This window comes from Balaenoptera ricei, chromosome 2 (genome assembly GCF_028023285.1).
Source record: "Balaenoptera ricei isolate mBalRic1 chromosome 2, mBalRic1.hap2, whole genome shotgun sequence".
NCBI lineage: Eukaryota > Metazoa > Chordata > Mammalia > Artiodactyla > Balaenopteridae > Balaenoptera > Balaenoptera ricei.
The window spans coordinates 172,794,399-172,809,048 of record NC_082640.1 but is presented as its reverse complement, the minus strand read 5'-3'; the positions used below and the strand labels follow the sequence as shown (position 1 = coordinate 172,809,048).

The 14,650-nt window shown below is 39.6% G+C and overlaps 1 pseudogene; it reads right to left on the bottom strand.

Annotated features, from left to right (window-relative positions):
• Positions 1-2,478: 2,478 nt before the first annotated feature.
• On the bottom strand, positions 2,479-2,839 carry LOC132360188 (cytochrome c oxidase assembly protein COX20, mitochondrial-like; annotated as a pseudogene).
• Positions 2,840-14,650: the final 11,811 nt, after the last annotated feature.

Sequence of the window (14,650 nt, the reverse complement as noted above, 5' to 3'; positions counted from 1 at the left end):
GCGAGTGGAGGCTACTCTTTGTTGCGGTGCATGGACTTCTCATTGCGGTGGCATGTCTTGTTGCGGAGCACGAGCTCTAGGCGCACTGGCTTCAGTAGTTGCAGCAGGCGGGCCTCAGCAGTTGCAGCACGCAGGCTCAGTAGTTGTGGCTCACAGGCTCTAGAGCGCAAACTCAGTAGTTATGGTGAATGGGCTTAGTTGCTTCATGGCACGTGGGATTTTCCCGGACCAGGGCACGAACCTGTGTCCCCTGCATTGGCAGGCGGATTCCCAACCACTGCGCCACCAGGGAAGTCCCCACATTTTTAAAAAAACAATATTTTTCATTTAAAAAATAAACAGCAATTCCTTAACATCATCAAGTATCCAGATACTGTTCAGATTTCCTCAGTCATCTCATAAAAGGTTTTGTATAGTTGGTTTGTTTGAATCAGGACCCAAACAAGGCCCATATTTTGCATTTGTCTAGTATGTCTCTTCAGACTTTCTTTTTTTTTAGTTTTACAAGAGATAGACAGTTCCTAAATTTCTTTAATTAGTTTCCAAACCTCTCCAAGCCTCAAGCCCCTCTTTTCTAAGATGTAAGAGATGCTACTAACTTTGTAGTTGTAAGGATTAACACATACAGTGCCTGGCAAAATGAGATGTTCAGAAAATAAAAGTTTTCTCTCTTCTAAGACTTTTGTCTCGGAAGAACTTGAGTATCAGGAAATTCAGGCATAAGGGAGTAAGTCAGGAACACTATGAAAGGGAAAGGGGAATAAGCCAGAAATTCATCTGAACTCCTGATTCTCCAAGACTCTAGGGAAAGGAGAAAATGAGATTCAAAATCTGAGAAATGTGGAAATGTGTGTGATGGTTCTGTGGCCCCCAACAGCAGAAGTCATTTAGAAGGGTGCAGGGGTAGAGAGTCAGGTGTTACCCAGAGAACAAAAACACTTTTGCCTACCTACTCATTAATGCTTGAAATCCCTGTCTAAAAACATGAAGCCTTTCATTCCACTACTAGCATCTGGAAAATATCTTGCATATAATAGGCCTCCAGGGCTTCCCTGGTGGCGCAGTGGTTAAGAATCTGCCTGCCGATGCAGGGGACACAGGTTCGAGCCCTGGTCTGGGAAGATCCCACATGCCGCGGAGCAACTGGGCCCGTGAGCCACAATTACTGAGCCTGCGCGTCTGGAGCCTGTGCTCCGCAAGAGAGGCCACAATAGTGAGAGGCCCATGCACCGCGATGAAGAGTGGCCCCCCCTTGCCACAACTAGAGAAAGCCCTCGCACAGAAACGAAGACACAACACAGCCATAAATTAAAAAAAAATAATTAATTAATTAAAAAAAAAAATAGGCCTCCAGTAAGCATTTGTTAAATTGAATTAGAACCAAAACATAAAGGGCAAACGCCCCTGGGAGAAGCAACACAGTGACTTGACTCACACAGAGGTGATGCCAGCTTCTCTTGTGAAAGTAGATTTTGGGTATCAAAAGTAAATTTTAGTTTCAGATAGGAAAGGGGCTCCACGATTAAGCGAGGACAGCAAAGTGGGAGAGGGTTCTGAAGACTATGTTGCTTGCTATCCAACTTCAGCTGAAGCCATCCTCATTTCATTATTTTTCTTTTAAGTATTTTATTCCAATTCTTTCAAGAAGTGGACAATAGGGTCTTTTTCTCTCCAATTTTAGCAGAGAACATATTATCATAAGTGCAATTTAATTTGTCCTTGGCCTTCACTCTATGTGTATAAAGAAGAGAGGGAAGATCCTTTCTGGTTGCTGTTCCCAGGAGATAACCCATGATCATAGGCAGATGCATGCAGCTAATATGGACTTATTGTAGATTTAGCGTCCAGGAACACGCTTCCACTGGGGAATCACCACCAGCTGCAATAGTCTTGGAGAATAGACATTCCTGAAGACCTTTTGTTGAGTATTGAAACATGAAGTTCTCATTGTTAAGAAATTATTCCAATGGTACATTTTTGTTATTGATATCTGGAGGCTTGTATATCTGTATTTTAGAAGGAAAACAATTTTCTCCCTTAATGCATTGCTATGTTTACTTTTATTATTGAGTTTCTTCTTTTTGTCTTAGCTTGTCAGCTCAAAACTAAGACTTGTGTTCAGTTGCAATAAATATTCATAGCCTATTTTTCTATTTATCTCTTTAATTCCCTTTATTAGGCAGGTGGCTTTTATTCTTCTACTCTTATTTAATGGTTTAATCAAGCCTATTTTTTTAAGCATGTTAAACATGAGGTTTATTTTAAGTACGAGTCCACTGTGTGTTATACTGACAGCAGATACAGGGCCAGAATAAGTTTGTAAATATTCATACACATGTAAAAAAGACTGCAACTTACACATACTTTCTTTACTTGATTGAAAGACTTCTTATGGTACATAAAATGCTTTCTGTAGTTGATCTCAGCTTTGTTCACACTGAAGTGAGTTGTATCCAGGTTTTCTAAGCTCAAGACTGCTCAATTGCTGCTGCCGCCGCCACCGTTGGTTTGTTTTCTTTCAGGATCAAGGTGGATACTTTCATATAAAATCTTGTTTTTAATTCCTTCTCTGGCAAGTCTTTCCTGGATTCTTAGCTTTGCATAATTATACCTACAATGGAACCAGCATCCTAAAGTCACCAAGATAAATCCTCCTACTCCAACATGATCTTCTAATTCTACTGGTTAACAAAAAATGTCCAAAGCCAGCCTCAACGGATCCTAATGAACCGTATAATATCGAATCCCGTGCATAGGGAATGTTTTCAACATCTGAAATTCCTAGGAGCTTAAACGGCTTCCCCTTCCCGGGCTCCCCGGGCTCCAGCACAGCCGCCATGGGGACGGTCGGCGCCTTTGCCCCTAATCAAGCCTATTTTTAATTAGATGAGTTTGAAGCCCTTTGGAAATGGGGATATAAATAAAATAAACTATGTATTATTACATACCATAAAATATAGCCTAATACATATACTATATAGTTTGTTTATTCTATTTTATTATATATTATTTTAAAACATATTGTATTATTACATTTACATTTAATCTATATCTTTATAGATTACCATTACTTGTATAATTCAGAGGATTCCTGGAATTTATATTTGTCTGCTTGACCATGCTCAGTATCATCAATAAAAATTATCCAGTAAATGCAGTGAAAGCACCAAGAGGTAAAGGCCAAGATAATCTTTTCTCATTCAATGGCTAATTATGAACATATTTTCATCTTTAAAGTCCCTGAAGGACAAAAATGAAGGACTTTTTTTAGGGAATTTTTTTTAAGGCATACCTATCAGGGCAGAGAAAAGAAATGAAATTAAATGATGAATGTGCCCTATATGTTGGCCACAGTCTCAAAACAAAATCCCTTAGGTTTTGGTGGAAACCTTGGAACTTTGAGCTATTGACTATTTCTCAGTCATTCTCCAATCAAAATACTGTAGCTATTCATTCATCTAATAAGTAAATGAGAAAATGGAACTTCAGAGCTTGGCGGTATTAGCATGTTATGAAGTAATGGATTAATTTGCTGTTTGTCACTAGAGGGGGCTTTAGGAAAGTTTTAAGCTGCATCTCTATGAGGAAGACAATCAAGCCATAGGAGGCAATATTAACTTACAAATCTTACTCAAGGAGTGTAAGGAGTGAAAAGCATTTTGAAACGTGACTTCAAGGTAGAGCTTCTCCAAAAATAGTGACACATATACCGAGTTCTTTCTTGAGCACAGGAAATTACTGTATTATCTGAAGGCCCTTCATGAATAAAAAATCTTCATCATTGTCAACCTATAACTTGATTTTTCTTAATTTTATTGTTAAAGCTGGAGAGAACAGTAATGACCATAATTCTCTATAAAGCAACATGTGCTTAACAGATAGAAAAAAAGGACAGATAGACAAAAAAAGAGTGATAATAGGATAAACTGATCCCAAATGACCATTTTGAGTTCTCATAAGAAAAAGAACTCTGATATCTGTACACAAATATCATCTTGTCCATAGAAATTTATCAGAGCTGTAACACCACAGAGTTCACTGCACTTTTTACACTCCATTCCACACTTTATTTTCATTTTTCCTATATTTTAAAAGAGCACAAAATTATGACTCTGGAGGTAGCTTAGCTGGCTTCTTGTTACTAAGAAAAGAATCACTCATATCGTGACCCTTTGGAAAGGCTGCCAGAATTGCAGATATTAAGCCAGCTAGTAACTGTAATAGTCCTCCAGAGCTCCAATTTCTCCCCAGCTGTGTTCCTTAAATCTTTTTGTCCAATTAAGAGAAGAAGTCTCTGTGAACAGAACTTAAACATTCTATGGTTACTAAGTAACCTGTCCCTATAGCTTAAGAAGAACATTGTATCTATTTTTCCACTGCCAATCAGTTGCACACAATATATGTGGGTGGAGGCTCAGACTGAAGTTTTGATCATCTCCACCTAATGCATTCTCTGATTACAAGTGGCTTCACCATTAAAAAGAAAGCAAAGCAAAAAACATAACCGAGCTGTTAGTTTATCCTGATATTATTTCTTTCAGTTAAAAAAATAGAGTTTGGAGTTCTAACGATTAGTGGATTTCTGGGAAGTTGCAATAAAGCTCCTATAGGTGCATCTATGAATCACAAATAGCCACATAAAATCAGTTAAAAAAAAAACTGAGTTTGTAAGCCACCAATGAAAAGCATCCTTTTTTAATGCCCTACCTAGTTTTCCTAAGGGATTCAATCTCCACTCCAGACAAAATGAAGGACAGAAATGAAGGACATTCGGGAATATTTAAATTTAGATTGCATTAATTATTTCTTTATAATTTTGAGCAAATAAGCTTAGACAATGGAGATGGGGATGGGTTACTGACCCCGTCAGACACGCTCAATCTCTGACTTGATTGGCTGAAATGTAAGGTTTCTCTTACGTTCTTTGAGTCCTTCCATTTCCTGCTCTGCAAACAACTGTTCAGTGTTCATTGTGTTTCGTGTTTTAAAACAAAAATCGAAATTCTCCAACATTATGAAAATATGTAATGAAAACAGCTTCTTGTTATGTAACATTGTGTCCACTGAAGTTTATACCCATAGGCAACTTTAAAGAAAAACATTATGAGTCAAGAAATGAATATAGGAGACCTTTCCCACAGTGAAGCCACAGTCTAGAAACTTTGGTCATGGGCTGGGCACAGAAAGATTTCCTCTGTTGTAAAGATTTCCTTTACAACATGCAGAGTGGATCCTTACGTAAGATAACTGGACATATAAGGTAGAATAAGTGATGCACTGAGTCTTATTTACTTTCTAAACAAGGCTGGCAGTAGACAAATATTTTTCCTTGTATGTCAGAGAATGGGGGGGCTGGAAGGATGCCAGTAATCACCAAGCCAAAAGCTTCATCTTGCAGAAAAGACTGCTAGAGCCCAGAGCACGTAATTAGCCCATGCAACTCAGCTTTCTGACTCCAGATTTAGTGCTCATTCCACTAAATCAAGAAACAGGCAGATAACCAGACAATTATCTCAGTGACATTTCATTATGTATGTTTGCTCTTTTATGCATGTACTACCTAAAACAATAGAAAATTTCTTTTATTGTGCAATCATGAACACATAAATGGAAAAGGTAAATGAGAATTTGCTTAAGTCCTTTGTCTTAGGCAAACCTGTACTTAAGCTGTCTGAGAGAAATGCAAATATGTATATTATAAAGTCATACATTTTTCTAAAATACCAGCATATATGATTCTTCCAAAATGAAAGTGAGCCCAGTTGAGCCCAGTTTTCTCCTACCCTGGAGAAGTTTACTTTACCATAATCCGGAGATAATCTGTCATTCACATGGAGTTTAGGATCATTTTTCATTGGAGAATTAACCCCTCAGAAAGGGTAACTTTCCTTTTGCAAGGATGGCGGAAAAGACTAACATTCATGACTCTCCCTATAAACTAAAAACTGCCATACATTATTTCAACTAATATTAATGAGCACCTACTATGTGCAAGGCCCGTGCTCTTCAGCTCACATTTCCCCCCTTAGAACCTACAGGACACAACCCTACCTTCTCCAGGTCATTTGCAACCCCTTCAGTGATCCTCTGGGTTTTACCTGCTTTGAACAGAATCACTGAAAGCTGGACATCTACAGGACTATTATAAAGTGTCAGGTAACATAGAATAGCTATTAAATGTGTGTTGGAATCTACTTACTTTTGAGTCCTGGGTCTGCTGTTTCTTGGCTCTGCAACCTTGACCAAGGGCTGCATGCCTTCATCTGCAAAATAACAATAATAGTGTCTACTTCATGTGATTGTTGTGAGAATGACACAAGATAATATAATAGCCTTCCACAGTGCCTGGGTGCCATAATTTAGGTTCCCCCAGAAGCAGACCCTGAGGCATGTATTCAAGTACAGGTAGTTTATTTAGGAGGTCATCCAGTAAACACCAGTAGGGGGGTACATAAGCGACACAGAGAAGGGAAGGAAGCCATAAAGAGATGCTATCAAGCAAGTGGACGAGGAACTCTGTGAAACAGTACAGAACACCTCGGGGTTATTCTCCCCGAAGGTCGGGGAGCTGGGGTATTTATCCATCACCTACTGTCAGTCTTTGTCTAAGGGCTACTGGGGGTGGGTGGTTAATTCCCCATGGGCGGGTAAGGTGGGTTTCAGTATTCAGAGAAAGCTCTGGGCTATTATAAGGGGCAGGTGCTGACTGTTGAAGTTGGGATTGGTGTGCAAGGAAGTGGCAAGAGCTGAGGACTGACAGTAGCCATTCAACACACATTTACTCTTTTTGTGTTTAAATGTTCTTATTATTAAGTGACTTATTACATTCTTTTCAAATTGAATATGCACGGCACAAAGAAGGCACTTGTTATGAACACCTGTTATTTGTGTCTGCCCAGCATCCTTTCTCTTTTCTTCCGATGGGAAATGCATCCCTTGTCCTTTGGGTGATACTGTCTTGATCTTCTCTCCTTTCCAGGCCCCTCTCTTCTCCTGCCCCTCTGTTATCACAGGAAGGGGGAACGTGACCCTGGCCTGGCTGGAATATATCCAGCCAGCTAGCTTCAGGGATTGGTTCAAAGGTGGGTGTGGAACCCTCGTCAGCATCCCGTCTGATCAGTGTCCTCGCTAGGACTTAGCTGCTAGAGCTGTTGGTACTGATTCTTTCTGCTGGGTCTGCTCAGCTGGATAGAGTTCTGGGCTGCTGACAGCTATTTTGCTTCATTTGGAAAGCATATGTGTAACAGATAAAGAGATAGAGAAGGGTGGTATGGGGGGGAGAGAGAGAGAGACTTTGAAGACATCATTTGAGCCCCCAAATACAGCTCTGGTTGAAGTATTGAATATTTGAACTGGCCTTCAAGTTATATGAGCCAATAAATTCTTTGCCGTCACTTGCAATGAGTGAGTCCTAACAGAGCATTTAATACGTATTTGTAGCATTTCGTGCTCTAAAATGCTAAGACTTATCTTTTAATACGTCACGTTAAGTGTAAATTCCCAAGTAATTGTGAAAGCTGCTTAGCAAGATGTTGGAGACAGGTGTGTACTGACAGTATCTTTATATTCCAGAAAATTCTTCCCCTCATTTGAGGTTTTAGCATTTCATGTCTCAGTCACATCATTAACTAACTTTAAAAAAAATAAATTTATTTATTTATTATTATTTTTTTATTTTTGGCTGTGTTGGTTCTTCTTTACTGCGCGTGGGCTTTCTCTAGTTGCTGTGAGCGGGGGCTACTCTTCGTTGCATGCTTCAGGCTTCGTTGCGTGCGCAGGCTTCTCATTGTCGTGGCTTCTCTTGTTGCAGAGCACAGGCTCTAGGCGTGCAGGCTTCAGTAGTTGTAGCACGTGGGCTCAGTAGTTGTGGCTTGTGGGCTCTAGAGCACAGGCCCAGTAGTAGTGGCACAGGGGCTTAGTTGCTCCGTGGCATGTGGGATCTTCCCGGGCCAGGGCTCGAACCTGTGTCCCTTGCATTGGCAGGCAGATTCTTAACCACTGCGCCACCAGGGAAGCCCCATTAACCAACTTTGAATTGCCCCAGGAGAAAGTTATTTCACTCCTGAGCACATCAAGAAGAAAGTCTCAGTTTGAGACTAGTGTGGTTTTAGCTCCTCTCACCTTTGCTAATATCTCTAACAAGTACTGAAGCTCTAGCTCAGGCCATAGCATTTGAGGGAATCGTTTTTTTTGCCTTTGTTGTGCTTATTTACGGCAATTACTACCATCCTTCCAATTATAATTGAGGTATTAGTTTTCTTTAAAAATGTTTAACTTAAAAAGTGAGTAAATTCCAAGGAAAACTATAAAGTAAATAATAGTCTGATGGTGTAACAATATGGCAAAAGTCGTGGGTGGCATTTAAAAGACTGAAGTTTGGGAATTTGAGGGAAGCATTGGCTTATTATAATGTATCCCTGCTTCCACAGGGAAAAGAGAAAGGCTAGATAGACAAGGATCCATTCAGATTTCCATAGGCTAATTCTCTGATGTGATTTTGGTTAAAGGAAACAATTGGCTTATTGGGGAGTTTCAACTCATTTGGGGGTAAAAACATAGAAGAACTTTATTTTTTCCAGTCACTGTTTTCACCTGTGCTCTAATGAAGTCCCTTCCCCACTGGGTCACAGGGGCTCTTAAAGACACTTTGGCCTGGTTCTTTAGCTTTTTGTCATTTTTGGTAATTAAAAGCACGTTCAGTTTTTAAGACTCAGTTCTGCTTTTTAAACAAATTGTAACCTTTCATCAGATCTAAGGCTCTTCTCTTCCCCTTTCCCAGAACTGGCTAGACTGGGGGCTCCAGGGGCTGGTACTGGAGGTGCACTTGCAATGAGTGAGTCCTAACAGAGTATCTAATACGTATTTGTAGCATTTTGTGCTCAAAATGCTATCAGCTTTTATACACCCCTTCTCCCTACCTCCTTGTCCTGGTTCCTTTGATACTGAGGTGGAGAGGCAGAAGGAATGTCTTTATTTCTCTCTTCTTGCATGGCTGTCTCTGTTCTTCTAGCTCTTCGTCTAAGAGCTCAATGTGAAGGAGTAGTGGCTCCAACATGCCTTTTAATTTTTTTGGCCACACTGTGCGGCTTATGGGATTTTAGTTCCCCAACCAGGGACTGGACCCGGGCCCTCGGTAGTAAAAGTACACGTCCTAACCACTGGACCTCCAGGGAATTACCTCCAATATGCCCTTCTGACGGCATTTTAGTCCCAAGCAACTTCCTCAGATGCTGGTAATATGCTGCAATACTTGACTCCAAATGAATCCCATCTGGCTGCGTCCTTCCCCACTGATTCACTGCACCTGCCTGTTTGGCCCCTGCTGTAGCAATCCCCAGCCAGACTACAGACTCCGGTTGCATGGACTTGCAGGTGCGTGTGGGATCCTTTTCTGTATTTGGGGGGAACTAGAACTATGGGAGAAGTGCATGCCCCTGTCTGTCTGACTACCCTCCATCCTGCCTTGTCTCCTTAATTCATTCCCTTCTGCCTGGATCACAGGGACAGGTGAGCAGATTCGCTGGCTAACAGACATTTAACCAGAGAGTGGAATCAGAATACCCCTTTCTTTTCTTTTCTTTTTTGTTAAACATCTTTATTGGAGTATAATTGCTTTACAATGGTGTGTTAGTTTCTGCTTTATAACAAAGTGAATCAGTTATACATATACATATATCCCCGTATCTCCTCCCTCTTGCATCTCCCTCCCACCCTCCCTATCCCACCCCTCTAGGTGGTCACAAAGCACCGAGCTGATCTCCCTGTGCTATGAGGCTGCTTCCCACGAGCTATCTATTTTTACATTTGGTAGTGTATATATGTCCATGCCACTCTCACTTCGTCCCAGCTCACCCTTCCCCCTCCCCGTGTCCTCAAGTCCATTCTGTACGTCTGCATCTTTACAGAATACCCTTTTTGTAGGCACCTATGAATTCACCAATGAATGATTCTCTTGGGATCTGCCTCCCTTGGTTTCCAGGAGTGGGAGCGGGGGGTGGGGGTGGGGGAGCAGCTTTTCCTTTCCTGACGACAAAGAAGAGAGACAGGGAATGGCTTCTCCTTATAAGAAATGCCCTCCACCAAAAGGTGACTTCTTTTTTCTCCAATCAGTCTCACATTTTCTTGTTGGTGGATGTAGTGTGCTGAATGATGACCACTCAAAGATATCAGGTCCTAATCCCTGGATCCTATAAATGTTATTTTATAAGGAAACAGCGTCTTTGCAGAAATGAGATGAGGAGATTCACTTGGATTATCTGGGTCAGGGGTCCCCAATCCCTGGGCCTCGGACAGTTAATGTTAACGGGCCGCACGGCAGGAGGTGAGCAGGGGGCAAGTGAGCTAAGCTTCACCTGCCGCCCCCCATCGCTCACATTACGGCCTAAACCATCGCCCACCCCCCCGCACCCCATTCGTGGAAAAATTGTCTTCCACAAAACCGGTCCCTGGTGCCAAAAACATTGGGGATCGCTGATCCAGGTGGTCCCTAAATACAATCACAAGTATCCTTATAGGAGGAAGGCAGAGGGAGATCACTCAGACAGTAAAAGAGAAGATGATGTAAAGATAGAAGCAGAGATTGGAGGGATGCAGTCACAAGCCAAGGAATGCCAGCAGCCACCAGAGGCCAGAGAGGCAAGGAATGGATTCTCCCCTAGAACCTCCAGAGGTAGTGAGACTCTGCTTTCGGCCCAGTAATACTGATTTCAGACTTCTAGCCTCCAGAGCTGTGAGAGAATAAACTTTTGTTGTTTTAAACTACCCAGACTGTGGAAATTTGTTATAGCAGCCCTAGGAAATTAATATAGTGGGATAGGACACTCTTTGCTGAAATGATGCCTCTCACTGACTGTCATCAAGACAGGCATTTCTCAGAAATAACAATGTGGGGACCTGTAACTTTTTGTTCTGATTTTGGGTCTTTTGTTCTGGGTATAGGGAGCCCAGGAAAGAAATTCCACTAAGCACTTAACACCACCCTGTTCCAAAAAAGAACATCACCATTAACTCCCAGCATGGTCATTTAAATTTTTTTTTTTTTGCTTTTCCAGGCGATTGAGAATGTTGGTTTTCATTTATATATGACAAACAGAAGATTCTCTCACAAATTATAACAGAAACAACGATTTGATCCCAAATAGTCGATTTTCCCTTATATAATAATAGGACTCCCAAGTTTTAGCTGGGCCACGTGGAATCGAACTACAATTCTCATCCTCCTTTGTAAGTAGGAGGATGACAAAAATTTGGTTAGTGTGTAAAGTAGAAGAGATGCATGCAACACTAGGGCTGTGTCCTTAAAGCAGAGAATGTGCCTTTCTTTTTCCCTTTGCTCCTTTCCAGTGGCTGGAATGTGGATGTAATGGCAGGACCTGGAGCAGCCATCTCAGACCATGAAGTGGCCCTGGGAATGAAGGCAATGCTCAGCATAGAAACAAGCTAGAAGGAGCATGAGTCCCTGACACAGTGGCGTTTCATACCAATCCTGGAGTCAGACTTTCATAACAGAAAAAACTAAACTTTGGCGTTTTCTCTTACCCACTGTTATATGTAATCCTAGCCAAACATAATTAGAATTTTTGTAGACTTCAAACTACACTATGGAAATGGATTCTCCTAGAAAGTAACTTTTTTGACCCCTTGGAATAGTCAATCAATTCGAAATGTCTACCTGGATTAGACTGAAATTATAACAGTATTTTTACTGTTATATATATGGGTATTTTCATTATTTCTAATATGAGCAATTTGAGAACTGACTTGAAATAAACAAAACCCACATTCAAATTTTATATAAAGGTTGCCTTTTCCACACTGTATTCTCTGTTCTTGGTGTCATCCAGAATAATTGTTTTAACATCTCTAAAGATTTGGCTTATGATAGCATGGAAACATTATAGAATGAAGACATGAGATGGGAATCCTTGAGTTACATGGTATTAACTAGTCGTGTAAACTTGAACAAGACACCTCTCTGAGCCTCAGTTTCCTGACCTTTAAAATAAAAGAGTTAAAATACAATAAGTTTTGCTTCCAGTCCTTATTCCATGAAAAAAACGGGTATTTTTTAAGAGTATCATTTTCCTAGTGTTCTGACAAAGACCAAATCTCTAAAACTGTGGAGTTATTTTAGGACCCATGCTATCAAGCTGCTTATGGAAGATGGGAGATTTATTGTTAGTGATTTCACTGATATTTTGTTCTTAGAAAATTATTCATGGTCTTAAATCATGTTTAAACATCCAGATTGTTGACACTACCATTTTATAAAAATGGAAGAGTTTCAGAGTGAGGAAGTTATTCTGCTGGGTATCTTCTTGACTGATTGGAGTGAGGCATCTTATGTTAAACCTATAAGAAACTGATTTCTTTTACCCTCTTTTGTTAGATATGTTTTTACATATTCCTTATACCATAGTTCAGTGTCCTCTAGTGGTTACAGTCTAAATCAGAAATCACAAAGCCTGCAGTGAGTGGGCAGTTGACATAAACGTGTGAGGAAAATAGGTGCTTGGACACTGGTACTGCTGCCAGGTGTAACCACTGCCTGGGTACTTTGCATTTTCAACAACAGACATAATCAAACACATCCGCTGGCTGCACATCACACATAAGCACCAACTGGTAACCCATGATCTTCAGGCTTTGGTGGCCAAACCTGGCTGCTTATTAACAATCTCCTGGAGAGCTTTTGAAAAATACTAATGCCTGGGCCTCCCCCATAGCAATTCTGATTTAATTCAATTTGGGTTGGGCTTGGACACTGATATATATATATATATATATATATATATATATATATGGCATCTCCTCTGCCGATACTCATGTGCTTAGGTTTGAAAAGCACTGGGGATATACCGCTATAAGTTGCTTACACTACAAATAAATACAAATAAAGTGGTATAATACATTTGCAGGGAGACTCTCATTAACTAAAGATGCATACTGTAAACCTAGGGTAACCACTAAACATTTTTGGGGGGCTGCATATGGCTTTTTTCCCTGCCAGTTTTATTGAGGTATAATTGACATACAGCGCTGTATAAGTTTGTGTACAGCATAATGATTTGACTTACATCATGAAATAATTATCACCATAAGTTTAGTGAATATCTATCATCTCATATAGACATAAAATTTAAGAAATAGAGAAAAAATACTTTTCTTGTAATGAGAACTCAGGATTTACTTGTTTAACAACTTTCGTATGCAACATACAGCAGTGTTAATTATATTAATCATGTTGTACATCACATCCCTAGTACTTATTTATATTATTACTGGAAGTTTGTACCTTCACCCAATTTTATCTCCTCCCCACCCTCTGCTTCTGGTAACCACAAATCTGATCTCTTTTTCTATGAACTTTTTTGTACATTTAGGAACCGGTTATAAATAATGTCTATAGAGGTGAACAAATGGAATCCTAAAAAATACTCAATGAACCTGAGAGTGGGCAGAAAAAAAAAGGGAAAAAAACCTAAGAAATCATGGACAAATAGAAAACAGCTAGTAAGAAGGTAAATTTTAATGTATTTTTCATGCGAATGGTCTAAACATTAATTAAAGGACAGAGATTGTCAGATTAGATAAAAAATAAGACCCAGCTTATTCTTCTTTGCTGCTCTCAACAAGCTGATTCTGAAACGTATATGGAAAAGTAAAGGAGTTGAAATAGCCAAAATAATTCTGTCACATAAAAGCAATGTTGGAAAACACATATTACCTAATTTGACCACTTACTATAAAGCTACAGTAATCAAGACAGGATGGTATTGGTGAAAGGATAGAACACAGATCAATGCAACAGAATAGAGTCTAGAAATAGACTCATACAAATACAATCAATGCATTTTTGATAAAATTGCAAAGCAATTCAGTGTAGAATGGATTGTCTTTTCAGCAAATGGTGCTGGAATAATTGGGTGTCCATATTCAAAAAATTAACCTAGACACATATCTCATACCTTATACAAAAATTAATTCAAAAATGAATTATGAACCTAAATGTAAAACCTGAAATTATAAAACCTCTAGAAGAAAACATAGGAGAAAATTTGCCTCATTTTTGGTTTGACAGAGCATGACACCAAACCATAGCCAATGAAAGAAAAAATAATTGATAAATTGGAATTTATCAAAATTAAAAACATTTGGTCTGCAAAAGACATTCTTAAGGGAATGAAAAGATAAGCCACAGACTTGGAAACATATTTCAGATCACATGTATGATGCAGGTCTTATATATAGAATATATAAAAAACTCTTAAAACTAAGTAGTAATTAAAAATGGGCAAAAGATCTGAATATACACCTTACCAAAGAATATATAAGGATGACTCACTTCTATTGAATGGGAAAAACAGTAACTTTACTGTGGGGAAACATTGCAGACACCACCTTAACCAAATGATCAAAGTTAACATCACCAGTAACAAGTCTTGTTGATGTTATGTACCTCCTCACATGATGTGATGTGAAAGACAGTTTACCTCTATGGTATTCTTTCCCCAAATCTATAAACTTAATCTAATCAGGAGAAAACACTAAAATTGAGAGACGTTCTACAAAATACATGACTGGTACTCTTCGAAAGTGGTGAGGTCACAAGATACAAGGAAAACAAAAAAACTGTCATAGAGTAAAGGAG